The sequence below is a fragment of the Podarcis gaigeae genome (assembly GCF_964106915.1).
Source record: "Podarcis gaigeae genome assembly, chromosome: 2".
NCBI classification, from domain to species: domain Eukaryota; kingdom Metazoa; phylum Chordata; class Lepidosauria; order Squamata; family Lacertidae; genus Podarcis; species Podarcis gaigeae.
The window spans coordinates 47,497,300-47,517,592 of record NC_139679.1 but is presented as its reverse complement, the minus strand read 5'-3'; the positions used below and the strand labels follow the sequence as shown (position 1 = coordinate 47,517,592).

General features: G+C 41.1%; 1 long non-coding RNA gene across 1 annotated transcript in view; it reads left to right on the top strand.

The window, feature by feature from the left end:
- Positions 1-20,042, top strand: part of LOC310835375 — a 28,005-nt gene extending 7,963 nt beyond the window's left edge. The window contains exons 2-3 of the long non-coding RNA XR_014559613.1: positions 865-1,015; positions 19,687-20,042. This is a non-coding gene — a long non-coding RNA (uncharacterized lncRNA). The remainder of the gene's footprint in view (positions 1-864; positions 1,016-19,686) is intronic.
- The last annotated feature ends 251 nt before the right edge of the window (positions 20,043-20,293 follow it).

Genomic DNA, 20,293 nt, shown 5'->3' with positions numbered 1-20,293 from the left:
AAACTGAACTTAGGACTTGATGGCGGACTTGTCTCAGAGAGCAAAGACTACTTGTAACATCTGTATAGTGGTGTAAATTGGTGTTGGCCTAGTAAAGACAACCCTGCTAAACAGCTGTTTTCTGTGATGCGCTTAGCCACTTGACTGAGCTTCCAAGGTGCATACCCTTAACATCCAGCAATTGTTAGTAGTAAATAAATGGTTCAGGAATCAATTCCTCCAATTCAAAATTTCTGAGTCTGTTATGAGCTGAGTCCAACCTACTCTGAAGCTCAGTTCCAGCTCATGATGGGCTCATCAGCCACCTCTCCCTAGAACAGGAGTTGCAGTCAGCAACTTTCCATTCTTCCCCAGAAGCAGCACATTTCCCAGGGCACCAGGCACCTGGAACACTGTTTTGACAGCATTCCCAAGCATAATGAAGGTCCTGGTGCCAGCAATCCTCATAATGAGTTTTGCCCCTCCTGCTGCCACTTCCACTGCCAGGTACATTTGGGGGGAAGGAAGGAAGGAAGGAAGGAAGGAAGGAAGGAAGGAAGGAACTCATAAGGAGGGAAGGGATGCTAGGGTCCAATTGTGCTGCTGGTGATCTATTCAGGAGCATGATGAGACCCAAACTTCAGAATGAATGTGGAAATAATACTTATTTTTCTCATGCAGAATGATTATTTTATCTGAGCCATTTGGAACCAAGATGGGAGGAGCAGATGCTGATATTAATTAGAAGAGTATATGAAGCTGATACTGCTTCAACATCAACTGTATTGTGTAGTGCAGTATGGAGTTGTCAACTGTGATAATTCTGGACAAATACAACAGATAAGAGTGCTGGGAAAAGTTGACAAATCTGACTTTATCCAACAGAGAAGCCAAGTGGTTCATGTGAGCAAGACAATAATCCCGCAACTCTTTAGAAGCTGGATAAAACCTGGCAGTTTAAAATAGATATGGCAATTTACTGAGTACCAAAATGACATCTGTCATAAAGACAAGAAGTGGAAAACATTTAACACAGGTAAGGATCTTGTCACTACAGTAGATGATCATAAATTTTGTGTGGAAACAATGGCTAACAGATGCAGAAGTGGCCTTTTCTTTCATTATTTTGCCAGAATGAAAGTTAGGCTCTGTCGCTTTTAAAAGAGGCTGTGATATTTTTTAAAAGCACAAACTAATGTTACCTTATTAAAATCTGATCTACATTGAATTACCATAGATATGAGCAGATAAGCCATATGCTACTGCATCTGCTCTTATGTATGAATAAAGAGACTGTCCCCTGTAGGGCTTGCAAATTAATACGCACTAAGATGTCTGCAATGTACATGATATTTCCGGACATTACTATTTGTAGGTAGACAGTGATCAAATTATTGCTTTTATACCACATGTCACTTCTTTCTGTACTGCAACTGAGTCATGATTACAACCAATGGTACCAATATTAGCAACTGTAAGTCAAGGACTTTGAGACTTCTTTATGTAGGGAAGGAACAACATGCACATGAACTTTGCACATCAAAATAGCGGTAGAAAAAGTGTTTAGTACCTTAAGAGTTATGAATAAAACTGCCCTTGTTTCATTTTCAAGTAGAGCTGAAAGAGGTTTTTGTCCAAAATCTGTTTTAGTGTTGCCTAGAATTTTCCAAAATTATGTAATTTTTTCTGTGTTCTGCCTAATTTTGATATACAGAACTTTGTGCTCACATTAACTGATTTAGTCTATCAGGTTTATTTATTTTAAAGTTAGCCTCATAAACAGACATATTTAATAATACCCAGGATATTGTGGATGTATCTGGAGTCCTCTTTGAGAAACTTTCATGCAATCTTTGAACCTTCTATTTTAGTTTATTTAAATAAAGAACACCAGCACTTCAAGATGAACTGTATCAAATAGAGGTGAAATCTCCCAAAATCTCAATGGGGTGTGACTGCACTAATCAAATTGTACCCTCAGTGGCATGCCCATGGTAAAAGCAGATGAAGTTGGAGACGATTCATTGAAGAACACCCCACCCCCATGAAAAAAAGGAACTCTGCACCTAAGTCAGGAGACAAATGACAGAGCATTAAGATGTTGCAAAGAAAGGAATCAAATGACTAGAATATATCAATGTAGTCATACCTACACCTGTTGTCACCAGGCCAGAATTTCTGTATTGGTGGGAGAAAGCACAGCTGACTCATGCTGATCCAAAAGTGTAGCAAGGCCCCATGACCACCCTGTTGCCTAGGGAGTAAATAACTAGACAACACACAGCATATTGGTTTGGGATCATATAAGGCCACAAGTTTATTGGTTCCAGAAGTGAAGGTTTGGCCATAGGCATTGTGGTAAGCAATGCCGTACGTCACTCCTGCCCGTCCTCTGGGAGTGTTTCTAAGGAGGAAGCCAGTGGTGGTGGTGGGGATGCCCTATGACCTACGTCAAATCGGGGCATTCCCCAAGCGGTCCTGCTGGAGGAGTGGTATGGCCCTAGCCCCCATCTGGGCATCGAACAGGAGCCACTCCTCCCGGATCTTTTTAACAGGATACTCTTAACTGTGGAGGGGCAGGCAGAGGCTACAACCTCCCCTCCAACCAAGACTAGGCTTACCCAATGCTTATACGCCTTAAAAAGTTGTGACGATTGCTTTGAAGTGGGCAGAAACCCAAATGGCGGCACCAATTTGCCAGATGGGGAAAATTCCTGCCCAGACTCAAAAATTGGCAACATTGTCCATAGCAAGGTCGTACCATGAGCTAAATTCTAATCTGAGGGAGGGTGGGTGGGAGAACTGGTGTGACAAGCCCCCCCCCCACCCCCGCCTGAGATTTAGCCTTCCACTGGGTACAGGACAATGCACCACAATTGTTCAGTTGGTTCTGCGCCCAGGTGAATGCCCTCTAATTCCTGCCACTGTTGGCAGGAAGACAATCTGGCCTGTAATAGGCCAGTTCACAGAGGAGGCCGCCCACCCGAGAAGGGGCGAACAGTCTTCCTAATGCTCCAAATAGGTAGCTACTCTTGTAGTGATCTAGAGAAATCAAAAGATGGAGGAATGGAAGGTGTGTGGAATCGTAAGTTCTGCTTGTGTAAGTGGGACCCCACAATTGTATATTATCCAAAAAATATGTGCATGTGAATGTGAAAAGAAAGTATATTTTCAGTGCATAAGTTAGATTGGCAATGATCAGGTTAACACCATAGATAAAACAGAGACACTGGCTGGCCAGGCAGGCAGGAAAAACAAGTGAGAAATGGCAAAAATTATTTAATGGAGTTCATGCCAAAAAGGGGGGGGGAAGTAGGAGAGGAGAAGTCAGTTAGATAAACCAAGTGGAAGCCAACTTAGCAAGAGGCCAGAATATATAAAGGTGAAAATATATGCACGTATAGAGCTATGCTAATTATAGCACAAGGTTTGCACAGATATATATATAACTGTGAATGGCTATATAAAAGTTAGTGACTTTATACCTGAAGAGTTCAAAACAATCTGCATTATTGAAACTGAAGTGAATTTAAATTGAAAACAGCAAAATATTAATGGAAAAATGGAAATCTGTCCATCCCTACCCTAAATATAATAATATATAAAAATAGGCATTGTTTACTTTATCAGATACCGGCATCATCTCTACTGGCCTTCTTACCATTAAGTAGTGATAAGTAACAGAATCCAGTTATAGGCCATTGACCCTTCTGAACTGCATCTGCATGTAATTAATGGAAGTATTATAAACCACATGCTTCATCCACTGTTCTGTTATATTTTTAAAAAAGCTAAAGGACTATGAAATAAATGCACACTGAGCATATGTATCATCATAACCAGAAGTAAAGAATCTTACTCATCAGATAACATCATTAACAAGAGACTGCTACAAAAGTCATACCACATTGCCCTGCTCACAAAGTGCAGACACTCCTTGTCTTCATTTACATTTGCATGTAATCTGACCAGATCCCTCGCAAAGTGGCGCAGGGCTAGCTCAGGGAGAGCAGTGTGAGCAGCACTCAGAGCAACCACCCTGGCAGCCCCCCAAGCTATGCCCCCACAGATGACACCACAGATAAAATGCTCATATCACCTCCAATGCAGCCAACTAAACTGTGAAAAGTAAGGGAGAATCAACTTGGTTGTTAAATTTCTTCAGGTGTGCTCTCTGCAAAGAGATATCCCAACTGGGGGAAACCTTTACAGCTTTGGGAAAATCTGCAGAACTCTTGCTTTATTGGGAGTCTTTTGCATTCCAGCATAAAGGCTTTTCAGCCACATAGGAGGCCTAACCTCTGTCATGTCTGATTCAGCCTTGAGAAGTCTTTGGAAATGGTAAAGAAGAGGTGACATGTTGCCCCTTGCAATTCAGGGAAGGAGGAAACCCTTATGTGTGAGGGATCTTCATGCTGGTGTCACATTGCTGCCTACAAGAGGGTATGGATGAATGTACCTGCCTCTTGAGAAAGGCCTTGAGATTGTAGGGATCATCAAGAACTGAGAAGCCAGCAATATGTGTACTAATACATGCAAGCATTCAACAGAGTTTTTTGGACCAATATGTTTCCCCAATATTTTATTTATCTTTCCAGAACAGATTTTACAACAGCTGAAGGCAAGCACTGTACCATTTTGAAAACAAACGAAATACAAAATCATAGAAATCTCTTACATGTCTGCAAAGCTTACATGTCTGCTATCAAAGTATGTTGGGGTGTGCCCTCGCATGTCAAACTGTTTAACAATGCACTTTACAAGGTCTCTAGATTTCTCCCTGAGCAGATGTGTTTTTCCCAACTCTAAGTATCACTGATAGATACAATATACTTGCCATTATGAATAAGATAAAAAGCAGCTGCTCTGCAAGTATTCATTTTCCAAATATATACAGTTCAGTCCACTGATGATAATTAACTGCTAAAAGGGAATGTGGTGAGCAGATCTCAAGATAAATTGCTTTGGCTGATCATTAATTTATAACAGCCCTTTTCAAACTCCAGAAGTAGCTACAAGAGTCATATAACAAGCAAGCGTAAATATTCTGATCTAAACAACAGCAGCAGGTTAAACATCTCCACGGGGCTAACTTAGCTGAATTGAAATGTCTGATCTCAATTGCCTGTTGCTGTATTATGCTTTTCACTGGCTGGCATAAGGAAACTTCGCTCCCTGACAAAAGACAAAACATTTCTGCCAGCTGAGGTGACATTGTGCTCATTCAATAATGATACAAGGCCCAGAGGTCCTCCAGCAAGATAGATAACAAAGAAAACCCTCATTAGCTAACTGCAGAAGAATGAAGGTCAACCCACAGAGAGAATTTCATGCTTACATGTCAGTTGGAACATTTGTTCTTCATTAATTCTTTAAACCTAAGCTGGGATATCATCTCATAGCATTTTAATACGCTGTCCTCTGTCAGAAATCTCTCTCAGGGTGTTGTTTTCTTTGTACTCTACTTAAGAGGCCATTTCTATAAGCACTTGACTCCACATCATTGGGCACTAATAATGTTTTAGGATTGTTACATGATTGGATTTAATGTGGGCAATAACAGTTTGGAATTTCAAGATAGGATATACTGCTGCAGTCCTCATTTCAAGGAGCTTGTTATGTGGCTACATAAAAAACCTCAGCTCCACACAGGGTTATGTTTGCATAATGGCAAAGTACTAGGCTGGGTAGAGATTTTTTTTAAGTGCATACCTAGGGGTGAATCTAAGATGTCAACCCCCACTCTCTCACACAAAACTATAGTGTATTATATAATTTAGTGCCAGTCAACCTGGACAAGCAAATAGGCATTCCTTCAAGTGGCTTTGGTCTGCAAGCTTTGTCTGCACCTGTGCTGATGTCTCCATGTCCTCTGAGACACAGGCAGTGTCAATGCTAGCTCAGCATCCATTTTACTCTCAGTCCAATTTACTCTCAGTCACTTTCCCAGAAGGAGGAGGCTCCTCACTGACAGGAGATAGCTTCACACCAGGAGTTACCTGACTAGAGTGTTCAGTGGGTGGAGCACTCCTCTGCCAGTCAATTTGGTCCACCCCCTGGATCTAGCTCTCCATTCCTTAGACTACTGGCCTTCTCCCTGGGACCAGATATTTGGCGTCCTGATATCCCCTCCCCTATCCTGCTAGGATGCTCTTTGTGGTAGTCCTGCTCCAACTCCCCCCATAACAATTCCATGGTACTCATGACATCCTGTAGAAAGCAGTGGAGACTGTACAAATGTAGTACAGTGGTACCTCGGGTTACATACGCTTCAGGGTACCTATGCTTCAGGTTACATACGCTTCAGGTTACAGACTCCAATAACCCAGAAATAGTGCTTCAGGTTAAGACCTTTGCCTCAGGATGAGAACAGAAATCGTGCTCCGGCAGCGCGGCAGCAGTAGGAGGCCCCATTAGCTAAAGTAGTGCTTCAGGTTAAGAACAGTTTCAGGTTAAGTACGGACCTCCAGTACGAATTAAGTACTTAACCCGAGGTACCACTGTACACTTGCAAAGTTCACAGGACAACCTTAGCGGATAACTTTCTCAGAAAAGTGGCTACTCAATATAGTAGCTAACATTCTGCTTTTATCTCAGAAAAATGCTCTCCAAGACCTCTTTAGTTCAGTATTGTGAGAAAATCCCCACTCTATGAATAAAGTCAAAATTCCCTGGCAATATAACACCCCTGTGAAATTTTTTTGGAAAATGAGAAAACAGACTCTCTCACACACATTCCTTCCAAGCGGCAAAATTGCTACACATACCTTCTGCTCAACCCCATGGTTTGCGTTTCCAGGTTTTGTTTCTTAAGTGCAGTGTAGAGTGTGTTAATGACTGGGGAAAACACCCAGTATATTTTCTAAGCTATATTTGAAAAGAGAAACTGTCCAACTTTACAGCTGCCTTGGCCTTGAGTTTATATAAAGGCTTATGCCCATTTTCCTATATACTGTACAAGAAACAAAATCCTTGCCAGCCACACTACCCATTTTCTAAGTGCTAACCACTTAGAAACTAGCATCTCCCCATGTCTCAGTAATTTCTTCTCTGACTTTTGCTCATTTATTTATTTGATAACAAGCAAAAAGCTCTGAGAGTGAATAAGCAATTACCCAAAAACATCCTTTGGGATCTTTCCGAAATTGGAGAACAAGATGCTTCTGAGCGCGAGTCCCATCCCTCCACATCTACCGTAATTCCCTGATAGGAAACTTAATAGTCTTAAAAGCCGATAACATACCATAGTGACTTAGGGTTATCTAGGCACATGAACCATTTCAATACTTCCTGGATCAAAATTACTGATATACCTTTATTGTTATTACAGGAAAAATGGCTCTTGATTAAAACTATGCAATACAATTATATATCACCGTAAAGTAGCATACTATTCATCATACTACAGGGCAGGAAATTCAGAAGTGGTTTGCAAGTTTTAAATGCAAAAGCTGGGTCAAATCACAACAAATGCAACTCCACTAAGACTTTTCACAAACCAAATTCACATATTCCATGTCAACTTGGATGAAATTGAAGACTCCCTTGGCTGTTCTAAGTAAAGTTCTAGGTAAAGTTAAGGGATGTGAAACAACACAGGCTAAATTTGCAATATACGGTATCTAAACCACCTACTGACAATTGCCCTACTGTTCCTTCTGAAGTTATAGCAGTTCACATGTGGAAATTAGTAACCTGCTCTATTAATTCAAAGTGTACAAGATGTCAAGGAAGAGATATAAAGATGCTGCAACACAATTGACACAGCACCTCCCAGGACATACTGCAGCATCTGGGGTTGTGGAATGTTCCAGGTATGTGGCAATATTCTCCACAGAACAAAATAAACCCATGAACCACCATGAGTATTTACTTCCCATTCCATCCCTCAAGTGCTGCCCGTCTACAAACTGCAGATGTATTCTGCTCATCCAAAGCAATGCATGAGTGAACATCCCTTTCTAGACTTAATTAAACTTAACCACTTAATGGGATGGAAAGTTGAATGGTGCAGTTGGGTGATTTTAGAGTCTACATTCAATGGTCTTTAGATGGCAGTGTGCAAGGTTGCCTTCACATTTTCATGGGCCCTTGGACAACACAGCTAGCCTTGCCTTTGGCACTGCCATGCACTATCTATCTATCTATCTATCTATCTATCTATCTATCTATCTATCTATCTCTGCCTAACCTACCTCACAGGGTAGTCTTAGAGATTCTGCTTTGAGTCTTCCAAGAAAAGAACTTGGAGGGGAGAAGGGCGATGTAGTGGGGAAATTCAGCAGTGTTGTTTCATGTTTGAACCATTATGAAGCTCTGCCTACACACATAGAATGCCTTTTTCCTATTATTGACCAGGTTGTCTTCAGTTTTGAAATAACTGGGTAAATGAAGAAAGGCTTAGTAAGTCTCTCTGGGCTGGGGTCTGCTTCCAGTGCCTGCAAGGTGAATTCCCCCTTGTAGACAGGATGGTAGGCAGCAGAGGGAATTAGTCTCAGCTACTGGTCTGTCTCTAAATGGCAATATAAATGATTCCCTATGACCAGCATAAGTTTCCCATATGAACTTTCACCCTAGGATGACAATGACAGTAGACAGTTTATGTTGATTTCTTCCCCTAATAAATGTGGGTGGGTGGGAGTGGAATTCAAGAAAGCATAATTTATTTATTGTTTTGCAAAGAATCTTCACTCTGGCTATCTAGCTTACCTGCTTGGTTCCCTCGCCCCATCCCATTCATCAATCTAAGTCTATTTACTGAGAAATCAACAAGGCACTAGAGCCGCTAACTAATTCCTTGTGCTTGGTTTTCAATCTACATTACATTCATGTATCCTAGATGCTGATGGTTTTAGTTGTTGTTGTTTCCAGCCTTAGGAAATGAATCTCAGTGTGAAAAATGAAGATTAATATGCTTTATAATCACTCTGTTCTGCTAAAGCCAATTTGAAAATAAGGGAATAGGGATTCATTATGAAAACAACTTTGGATAAAAATAGTCATTGTGCATAATTGTAAGTGCCTAAATAAAATTGTGGCTTTATTTGATATTGTGCACATAAAAAGCATCATAGCAACATGCTCAGTGGCTTTTCTTTTTCAAATTGGCAACTATAGTATTCATTCTGCTAGCAGTTTGCTGTGTTGCATTCAGAGTATGTTAAAAAATAAATGGCATTCTGAACTCTTGCTTTGCTTGGAGGGGGATACTTCTAAGGACAATTACATTAATAAATTAGAACTATTATTCAAAGATTCACTTCCACTTTATTGGTATAATACCAAGTGTTTTTTTCTGCAGAAACATAATGTCTGGGGGCAGAGGGACAATTATGCAGAGGCAATTGCATCAATGACCATTCAATGCTGGCAAATGAGATCTACCTACCTACCTACCTACCTACCTACCTACACCTACCTATCACATTTATATCCCACCTTTTTCTCCAAGGTGGAATCCATGGTTGCCATTTATTCCCCAACAACCCTGTGAGGTAGGTGAGGCCAAGAGGGAGGGACTGGCCCAAGTTCACCCACTGAGAGTTTCATGACTGAGTAGCGATTTGAATCCTGCTCTCTCAGGTCTAGTTGACACTCTGACTACCACACCACACGGGCTCTGTTATACTGAGTTACACCTAGTGGTTCATCTAGCTGACTGGCAGTGCTCCACGGGGTTTCAAACAGGGGGTCTCTCCCAGCCCTGCCTGAACATGCCATCGGGGATTGAACTATTGAAGATATTTTGGCATCTAAACAGAAAACCCCACAAGCACCTCTCCCTATCCCTGTTGGTAAAAAACACGTTAATAATAACAATATATTACCCTTGCATGGCACCCCAAACCTGAGCCACCTGTCTCATGCTGCCTAAAGGTTGTGTGTCGGGGTCCCCAAGACACCCCCAATAAAACACAATTGACACATAATTTTTGTTTAAGGTTTTTTGGCATAATTTTGGCCACAGCTTTATTAAAATTACAAGCAATGTGAGTGGTTGCTTAGGCATTGGTTGTGACTATCTGACCCTGCATGGGGACAGTCTGAAATTCGCACGCCTGCAAAGTAAAAAAAAAAACCTAAGACACCCGGGGACAGAGACAGGACTGGGAACCATGCCTCACCTCTCCCCAAATGCTCCCAGGGGCTCTTGCATGGCCCTAGCCCCTTGACACGGTTCAGACAAAAGCATGGCAAGCCCCCAGGTTCCTTTAATGGAAAACCCTTGCAGCAGCAGCACTTTGGAGGGGCAGGTACAGCAAAATCCATACCCCTCCACCAACCAATTCCAAAACCAATGCCTAACCACAACCTTACAAGTTGTGACGATTTGCTACACAGTAGGCAAAAATCAAATGGCACCAGCCAATCAGCCAAATGGACAAAATTCCTACTGGGCCCCTGCCCCAAGAGCAGACGACCCCATGACAGGCATAGCAAGGTCAAGTGAACAACCTGAAAACAGGGAGGGAGGGCGGGTGTTCCGATGCATGCAGCGAAAAGAGGAAGCTCAACGCTGCACGCAGGGTATTTAAGAGCTATGGCTGTCAATCACAAAATAGCAACATTTAAATCTCCCCAGCAACAGGCAGCTACAGTTAATGGTGGCCAAACTCTCTCCGCCCAGCAATAGTGGGTGTCTTGCCAGCCCCCACCCCAACACATGCTCTCCATGAAGGAGAACATGCTTTCCCTACTGGATATAAACTGTTTGGTGAGTAAGAAGAAGAAGAAGAAAAGTTTGGATTTGATATCCCGCCTTTCACTCCCTTTAAGGAGTCGCAAAGCAGCTAACATTCTCCTTTCCCTTCCTCCCCCACAACAAACACTCTGTGAGGTGAGTGGGGCTGAGAGACTTCAAAGAAGTGTGACTGGCCCAAGGTCACCCAGCAGCTGCATGTGGAGGAGCGGAGACGCGAACCCGGTTCCCCAGATTACGTGACTACCGCTCTTAACCACTACACCACAAGTTTTGTCAGCACTGGAGTTTACCGTACCGCTCACAAACATGTATTTTCCTTACACCAAAATATTGTCTTGAATGGCTATTAATTTTGTCATGAATTACAATTGAGTCAACTCTTTAAAACACACTTAGAAATAGCAACTATTATTTCCAGAGGTGTTTCCACCATGAATCTCTGTCCAGTTAGATTTGTTATTTTACTCAAGGGCATGTCCATCTATTTTTCTCATTTTATCAGGTCACAGATCGTAGAGTTCATACATACACATCCCATTTCCAGTAACTGTTCCACACCATTGCTTAGGACGCAACAAAGTGATGGCTCTGTGAAAAGCCCTCCATTACAGCTCTGTCAGAGTCGGAGTTTAGCATTGATCCAGTGGCATCTGCCTTCTCAGTGATACCAAGTCAATACATTTCCATCCTCCAGTTTTTTTCTGCTTTAATTTAAAGCTTGTAAGCATAGCTGTTGGCATACAGTTAAGGGATGCATGCCTCTATCTCCTGACAAGTCTTGGCGGATCCAGTTAACATAGGTATGTCTTTGTAAGGAGGTAGGAATACTGCAGACTAATCTCTCTTTATACTCCTGCTTTCAAGATGTTTCACCTAATTTTGCCTGCTTAAAAATAGCAACAGACGATTGCTACCCGCACACCATTTCCTATAATTTAGATAGCTTTGATTACAAGCCTGTGCAACACATGAATATTTTACTATTTGCAGCATCTGTCATTTGCAACACATTTCTTCCTAATTTATGTCACATGAACTGGTTTCATCTCTCACAATCTTTCATGATGTATGAGCTACCTTGTTCGCTAATGAAAATGGGTTTGTGCAGTTTCATAACAGAAAGCAAGATGTATCAAAGCTGCCTTGTGACTAAATGCTCGCACTTCTAGAGTTCTTAACAACCCTGCATTCCAGAATCTTCTCATAGAATTGTAGCATTGGAAAGGATCCTGATGGTTATCGAGTCCAACTCCCTGCAACTCAGGAATCTTTTTGCCCAGTGTGGAGCTCGGATCCATGACCCTGAGATTAAGAGTCTGGTACTCTATGGATGGAGCAATCCACTACTGGTAAATTACATTGGATCAGATTTCAGCAAATTACATTGAAACAGTTTCCAGAGGTTCAAAGAGCAGAGCTGCATGAAAGCCCCTTTTCAAACAGCCTTGTGGTACTCTTTGAAGCTCCAAAGACTGCAGATTTAAACAGTAGGGCAGGGCTGTCTGCAAAAGCACTTTCAAACAGGCCCACACTGTGCTTTGTCTGCCTGCACCTGTCCCTGGCAAGGAACTGGCACACTAAATCAGTGCAAAATAAAATGCCGCCCCATCAGCTGGCATCAGAGTGATATCAGCTGATTGGCAAGTATATATAACTCAGTGGGCCAAATTTGACCTCTTGGGAGTGCCAGTATTAGTCCTTAGACTGGACATTCCCCACCCCTGACAAAGTATTTGTAGAACTTTGCTATTAGTCCTTAGACTGGACATTCCCCACCCCTGACAAAGTATTTGTAGAACTTTGCTATAAGCAAAAAGGCACACCGCTAGTTTAAGCTTTGGGCTGTAAAACAGACTTCCAATAGCGCAAACAACTATCATCTGTTAACTTTACCATTTTTATTCACCATTATCCAGTGTACTCCATGCCCAAACAAAACAAATGCCACAAGAGACAAATTTCTGCATTAAGGAAAGTAGAATTCTGGGACTTGTATAAATTATGCAAATAAATCACATTTGCATATTTTTATTTTACATAATGTATTCTGCTTCTAATAGTCATGGGGATAGCAAAGCTCTTCACAGGACACTGAATCTTGTCCCTTGAACATTTGAAGCCTTATTTATTCATTTAATCTAAGCTTGTCCACACACTCTTTAAACTTCTCCACGGAATAATAAGGGTTAGCAAAAATTCCATATGAAAAGAGAAAGTTCTAGGAAACATGTTTTGTTTTTCTACCTTGCATAGAATGAGGAAATACACACAGTTCTGCCAGTATCTCACAATAAAGCTATTAAGTTAATTATCACAATATATATACAGTATACACAGATTCTTTCTGTCTCTCTTAACAACATGCACACATGGTTACAAGTTAGCAGGCCCTTGAAATTTCCAGTTGCACAAAACTTTGTACAAAATCAGTGTCTGAAGGAAAGGAATATAGACACTGAAGCATTAGAAAAGAATTCAGATCATGAGGGTCCTTAGACAAGGCGTGTGTAAACCTGGAATGTTGTTCTGAAGCTAACTCAAAAGAATGCCATAGAAGCTTTTATTACACATCTTCATGTATGCTGAATAATTTCATTTGTCACTGCATAGAAAGATTTGTATTTACTGAGGAGTCATTGTTGTGTAGCTTTACAAAATCTACTGATTTCATAAAATTCTTACGATTTACTAAATTTCAAACATATGAACTATATTCCAGATTATCCAATACAATATCACATTCATAACAGGAGCAACCTCTATAAAAATACTTGAGGTATTTCCAACATGTCAGGAGCCCAGACCTCCAGGTGATTTACTGGCAAATCCTTATCCCTATTGTATGTGCATAGGGACATGGGCTAAGAGGTGATATCTATGTCTCTATTCCCATACTGTTTTAGGGTACACAAAAGGCAGGGCTCTAAAATTTAACCTGTAGCATGTGGAGCAGGCCTTGGAGAGCATGGCTGATACAAACCTTTCCTGGCTTGTTGTCCTTAAAGTATTCCCCACCCCATTAGGCTAACCCAAAAGTGTCCCTTCTTGCACCATTATCACAAGCAATTGAAGGATGAAGTTAAACTTCCTTTGTTTCTGAATTTGGGTGCAAAGCTTGATTAAAAAACTAAATGGGCTTGGGCAGCATGCTCACAGTCCTGAAAATATTTTGAGGACCACTCTACACATTACCTGAAAGTAAGAGTATACAGCACGTATATCTTCTACACACAAGGGCAGAAGCTTGGGAATTCATTGACAAATGAGGAGAAAATGTGAGTGTCACACAAGGAAATGAAAACAACATCATCACTGAATGATTAAAAAAATACACCACAAAAACAAATGGATAACGAGAAATACAAAAGAGATGACGGAGGTGGCCATGAGGATAGAAAGAAATGGAAAGAAACCTAAGTAACTCATTATGTGGGGATAAAAAAGGTTCTGCATTTCTCAAGAGGGTCAGCCCAAGAGGAGGAGAGAAATGAGATGGGAAAGACTACAGAAGCATTAAGCTGAGTTGAAAATAGTGAAGAAGAAAAGGGTGGTGTTCCCAGAGCACAGAGATGAATAAATATAGCTCCAAAGACGAGAAAAAATGTGCTGTTTTATGGATGTCTGCTCAAAACTGGGAGAAGCACTGAACTATTTATAGTATTAAAATGGATCTATTATAAATAGTTCAAAGTCTTTTCTGGTAAATCTCTTGAATATCATTTGGGGCACTCAGCACCTTTGTTGTAGATATGGCTGTCCATAAAATTCAAGAGTATTATGTGCTTGATGTATATGATTTAGTGCCTTTCAAAGAAATCTTTATCTTCAGATAGCATACATAAAGACTCAAATATTACAATACTATATTTTTAAAGCATCTTGTCAGGGCCAGCCCTGCTATTAGACACAATGATTCAGCTGCCTCAGGTAGCAGATGGTGGGGGCTGAAAGTGGTGGAGAAGTGTTGAATGACAGAGCTGTGTGTGCCACACCTAATCTGCCCCTTTGCCCCCTAAGCTAACCTGGCACCCTCAGTGCTGGATGCTCTACGATTCAATTAGCTGCCCAACTGGCTCCTGTACAGGAAATTGGAGAAATGACATCTTGCCCTTCACTTCAGGCAGCAATATTTCTTGGCTTGGCCTGATCCACCCTACATCTCAATCATGGAAACATTCAGTTGGAGGTGGGCTCAGTGGCACTTACTTCCAGGAAACTGCTTAGAACCATTGCTTTAGTGTTCTAGTTGCAGTAGAGGTGACCAGGAAAAGGTCCTCCTCTATAGTCATCCCAGTTCCCTAGAACTCCCTACAATATGACATTTTGGCTGAGGGCAAAGGTCACCTTTTGGCCTGTAACAACATTTTCAATAGCTAGCTGAGATGGTTTTATGCTTCTGTGCTGAAGTACAGTTCACAATTATTGCTTTGTTTTCTGATGCTACTTTTACTTTTACGTTTCCAAGCACAATTCAAAGTCTTGGTGCTGAACTTTAAAGCCCTAAACGGCATCGGCCCAGTATACCTGAAGGAGCGTCTCCACCCCCATCGTTCTGCCCGGATGCTGAGGTCCAGCGCCGAGGGCCTTCTGGCGATTCCCTCATTACGAGAAGCAAAGCTACAGGGAACCAGGCAGAGGGCCTTCTCGGTAGTGGCGCCCACCCTGTGGAACGCCCTCCCATCAGAAGTCAAAGCGATAAATAACTACCTGACATTCAGAAGACATCTTAAGGCAGCCCTGTTCAGGGAAGTTTTTAATGTGTGATATTTTAGTGTATTTTTGGTTTCTATGGAAGCCACCCAGAGTGGCTGGGGAAACCCAGCCAGATGGGCAGGGTAAAAATAATAATAATAATATATTATTATTATTATTATTATTATTATTATTATTATTATTACTACTACTACTACTACTACTACAGATCTATACTGTGATAGATTACATTTTATCCTTCTGTTTTATGCTGCTTCTACTTGGTAACTGGAATTTTTAATGTTTCTTGCTTGGATAGCATGGTTGTGTGATGCCCTGAACTATTCTTTAGGAAAAGTAGGGTGTAAATCCTAAAGCGAGTCAATAATTATCATACAAACATAGGAGCCGCCCAGAGCGACTGGGGCAACCCAGTCAGATGGGTGGAATATCATCATCCTCATCATCGTCAGTCAGGCCAATGCCCTACCTAGCTCAGTACTGCCTCTAGTAGTGACTCTCTAAGGTAGTGAGTCTTTTCTAGTCCTATCTGGATATGCCAGCCTTCTGCATTCAAATCAGACGAACTGCCATTGAGCCTTCTGATCATAGTTTGAATAGTAGTCTCGCAGTTATCAATGGTAATAAATACCTGCTCAACTGAGCCTTCAAAAAGGAAACACCTAGAAATTTCTTAATAGTGCTTTGCCACTTCAGAGTAGGGTTGTGATATTTCAAAAAGTGAAAATCCGGACAGTTGTTTTGAGCTATTTTTAGGGAAATTTGTCAAAAGATTCCTGTCTGAAAACCTGGAGAGATGCTTCCAGATGGCATGGACAACATGTATTTAGTTGGACCAATGGCCCGGCTCAGTATACCTGGAAGTCAACAATGGGAAAACAATGCCATCTGGAATTTCTGTGAAATGAGAAAGAGTAAGTGGAAATTCCAGAGAAAAAGTGCTGGTGTAGAATCACACTATGTTTGGTTTCATACAATAACAGAAGTGGTTTTCATGAGTTATTTTTAGTAGTAGTACCAGAGATCTGGAAAGGGCTTCATCCAATTCCTGCCACATCTATGTGCCTTGATTAGGCCATAAAGTATTTTTACATCAGTGTGTGTTCACAGATTGTTTTTTTTTTTTTTTTGTAGCTCTGCTCATGAACTAGTCTGAATTTCATATTATATGTAACACACACATTTGCTGATTTGTATAGTGGCATCTCTAAACATTTTAGCTGTCACATTTTACATAATATACACATTGTATATCCTATCATTAGCCTGATCGATGGAGAAGCAGCATATGTTGCCAAAAAGTTAGGGGAATAATACAGCATAGTGTTTCCTTCTATATAAACTGGGAAGCACAAAGTGCTGCCAATACATAAATAAATAAATAAAATAAATAAAGGCTAATGACTGCACTATAAATCCATAGTGCTGTTTTCAGGTTCCTGTCCACTTCATGAATAGTGGTTTATATTAATACTAGCGACTCACTTCAACAGGTGACATTTTTATCCCCTCAGGCTGTCCATTATCCAAATGATGGGCCATCTGGAAAGGGATTCTGTTCACTGAAAAACGTGACAGGGCTGATGGTTTTTTAACTGCTAGTCATCTATGATTGCTAGTAAGCGCTGGAAATTAGCATTGATCCCCAAAATGGAAGAGGCTGGAGAATACTTAAGACAAGGCTTGTGGAAACACCTTCATGGCAGATGTGCCAGCTAATTAATAGTTGTCGTTGGTAACTTTCCTTCATGATTTGTAAATTAATACCATTTCTGTTTTCTAAAACAAACAAACAAACATGAATACAGCAGGGAAAGCAGTTTGTAAAGGCGACCACAGAAAGTGCAAATTGGAAAGTTAGGTGAAAATCACTCACTCCTGTTTGCTTGCAAACTAGCATTACTATATAACATCAGCAAATCAGCTAATTTGACACCAACAACAATGGCTGCAATCAGTTAATTTGTCAACACACAATACTGGGAGATAAGAAACAAATATTGACAGAAAGCAAAAATAAAAGAAAAGAAGTATTCCTAGCATTTATTTGGAAATGTGTGCAGATTGTTTTAAAAAATAAGACATAATATAGTGGTACCTCGGGTTAAGTACTTAATTCGTTCCGGAGGTCTGTTCTTAACCTGAAACTGTTCTTAACCTGAAGCACCACTTTAGCTAATGGGGCCTCCTGCTGCTGCCGCGCCGCCGGAGCCCGATTTCTGTTCTTATCCTGAAGCAAAGTTCTTAACCTGAAGCACTATTTCTGGGTTAGTGGAGTGTGTAACCTGAAGCGTATGTAACCTGAAGTGTATGTAAACCAAGGTACCACTGTAGTATACTATTTGCTTCTTCGAACATACCTTTGTTCTTGGCTGCCACCAGAAATAATTTAATATCCTGTTCCCTAACTCAAGGACTACTGAAGTGTGAGACTGAGGAGAACTTACTGCACTGACTAAGAGCCACTTTTCTACTACCATCTTCCACCTATGCTCAATCTATGCGACTGGCAGGGAACCTGTGGCTTTCACTCCCATCAGCCCCGGCCAGGATGGGGAATGTCGAGGTATGATGGGAATTGTAGTCCAACAAGGTCTGCAAGGCCTCAGGTTCCCCATCCTACGTCTTTGGTACAAGGCATGGAAATTGAGTTGGTTTGTGTGACTTTTTGCCCCCGCCTTAGTTTTTTAGATTAATTCTGGTGTCCTTTAAAAGATTTGCAAAATAACATTGTGAACCCTTATCAAGCCAAGATTGTGTGTACAAAAGTTTCTTGGCTCCTCTTACCTTGCCATCAGAAGACACACATAAAAGTAACTTGCAAGTTTCACAGTCTACCTTGTTGCTTTCTGTTTTCTTTTCCATAAGGCTTCCTTCATGCCAGAACACACAGCATGGAACAAACATGTTTTTCACTCATCCCTAGGATCATACTGTGTTCCTTTTTAAAAATGCACATGCTGAGTCTCTTCACAAAACTTCAGCCTACCTGAATTACCTAAATAATTTAACCCCCCTTCCTTCTTTGGTGAGCTCACCTGCACATTAATATAATTATTGCCCCATCCATGGAACTAATGGGGCTTTTGTTCTGGTTACTGGCCCAGCGTAGTGAATGTTGCCAACCCAAGGCAACTTCTTTTAGTTATAAATGAGCAGGTGCTTTGCTCTAGGGTTCTCAATATTGTAAAATGGTATGATTGTAAGGAATGTCACTGTATGTTACTAGGTCCAGAATACCTCAGGAGGTGGTGTGCTCTCCTTCATTTGGAGTTTTTAAGCAGAGGTTGGATGGCCATCTGTCATGGGTGCTTTATTTGAGATTCCTGCATTGGAAGGAGCTGGAGTAGATGACCCTTGGGATCCTTTCGAACTCTACACACCTCTATGATTCTTATTTACCTACCAGTGATCCTTTAAAGCAAGGGTAGGGATCAGGTTGAAGAAGAAGAAGAGGAGTTTGGATTTGATATCCCGCTTTATCACTACCCGAAGGAGTCTCAAAGCGGCTAACATTCTCCTTTCCCTTCCTCCCCCACAACAAACACTCTGTGAGGTGAGTGAGGCTGAGAGACTTCAGAGAAGTGTAACTAGCCCAAGGTCACCCAGCAGCTGCATATGGAGGAGCGGAGACACGAACCCAGTTCACCAGATTACGAGACTACTGCTCTTAACCACTACACCATGGCTGCATTCCAGATGGTGAACCTTCTGGAGACTTCTGGTGTCCATGGTGGGCAGGTGCCAGAGGTTGGAGTTATGATGTGACTCTAACCTTTACCCCACACATCTCTATCCAGACAAACAAGAAACGCTATCACTGTTCAAGAGACATTCTAATCAGAAAAACATTTGGAGAGAATGTGGGTCAGGAATGAGGAGGGAAAGAACCCAAAGGACCAACAGAGAGGTTAGAGAACCACATCCTACAATTCTCCAAACTGTATAAACAACCTGTTTATACTGGGAACCAGTATAAACAACCATTACACTATTAAGGGTCACTGAGCAGTTAAATGTCCTCAGCAGCCATTTAAAAGGAACAGTAGAACTGTTGAAGTAGCCAACATTACACTATTCCAATCTTTAGCTCTTAAAGATCTCTTCTAAAAGATCTCAGCATGAGGTGTGAAATCCCTTTAATTATTCTGTGGTTACTGGTTCTTCTAAATGTGCTTGCATGTGGCATAGTGGAAACACAGCCACTCAAGGCATATTCTGAATAGCAGGATTCTGCATGTTTGTTCTACTAGATGGCTTGAAGTCACCCATATTTTCCCCTTTCTTTCCAGACAGAAATGATACTATCAGTTGGCCTGCTTGAAAAACACTGAAAGGAGTTCACAGTAGGATAAAGGTGTGAATAATTCAATATAGGAAACACATTGAATCAATTGGTTGTGTGAAGATGGGGCGGGAGGAGGAAGAGAATATTGCGAAAGCCAGAGCTTTCAAAACTTGCCAACAAATAAAATGAAGGACTTTGTCACACCACAAGACACAAAGCAGTCTTAATTTTTAAAGCATAGCTCTGAAGCACAGAACAATCAAATTATTTGATTGCTTGTCTAACATGAAGGCAGCATTATCAACGGACATTCTGCAGCTGTGAGATAAGATTGCAGGAAAGCAATCCTGCAAAACTACTTTTCCGTGCAACTGACTATGATTTGGTGATTTGGACATTTCAGATTTAATAAAAAGGACTATTTAAATATATATTTTAAGAAATCTTCAGACCAAGGGGATGTATTTACATTGTAGCAGGTGTGCGTGTATTTCATTATTAAAAGTCCTCTTTTCAAAATGAAGCGACCGAATTAAGCATTTGAAATTACTTTTAAATTAAGGCATACACAGCTGGTGCAAATATAAGGGGACCTCCTAAAGTGCTCTCTT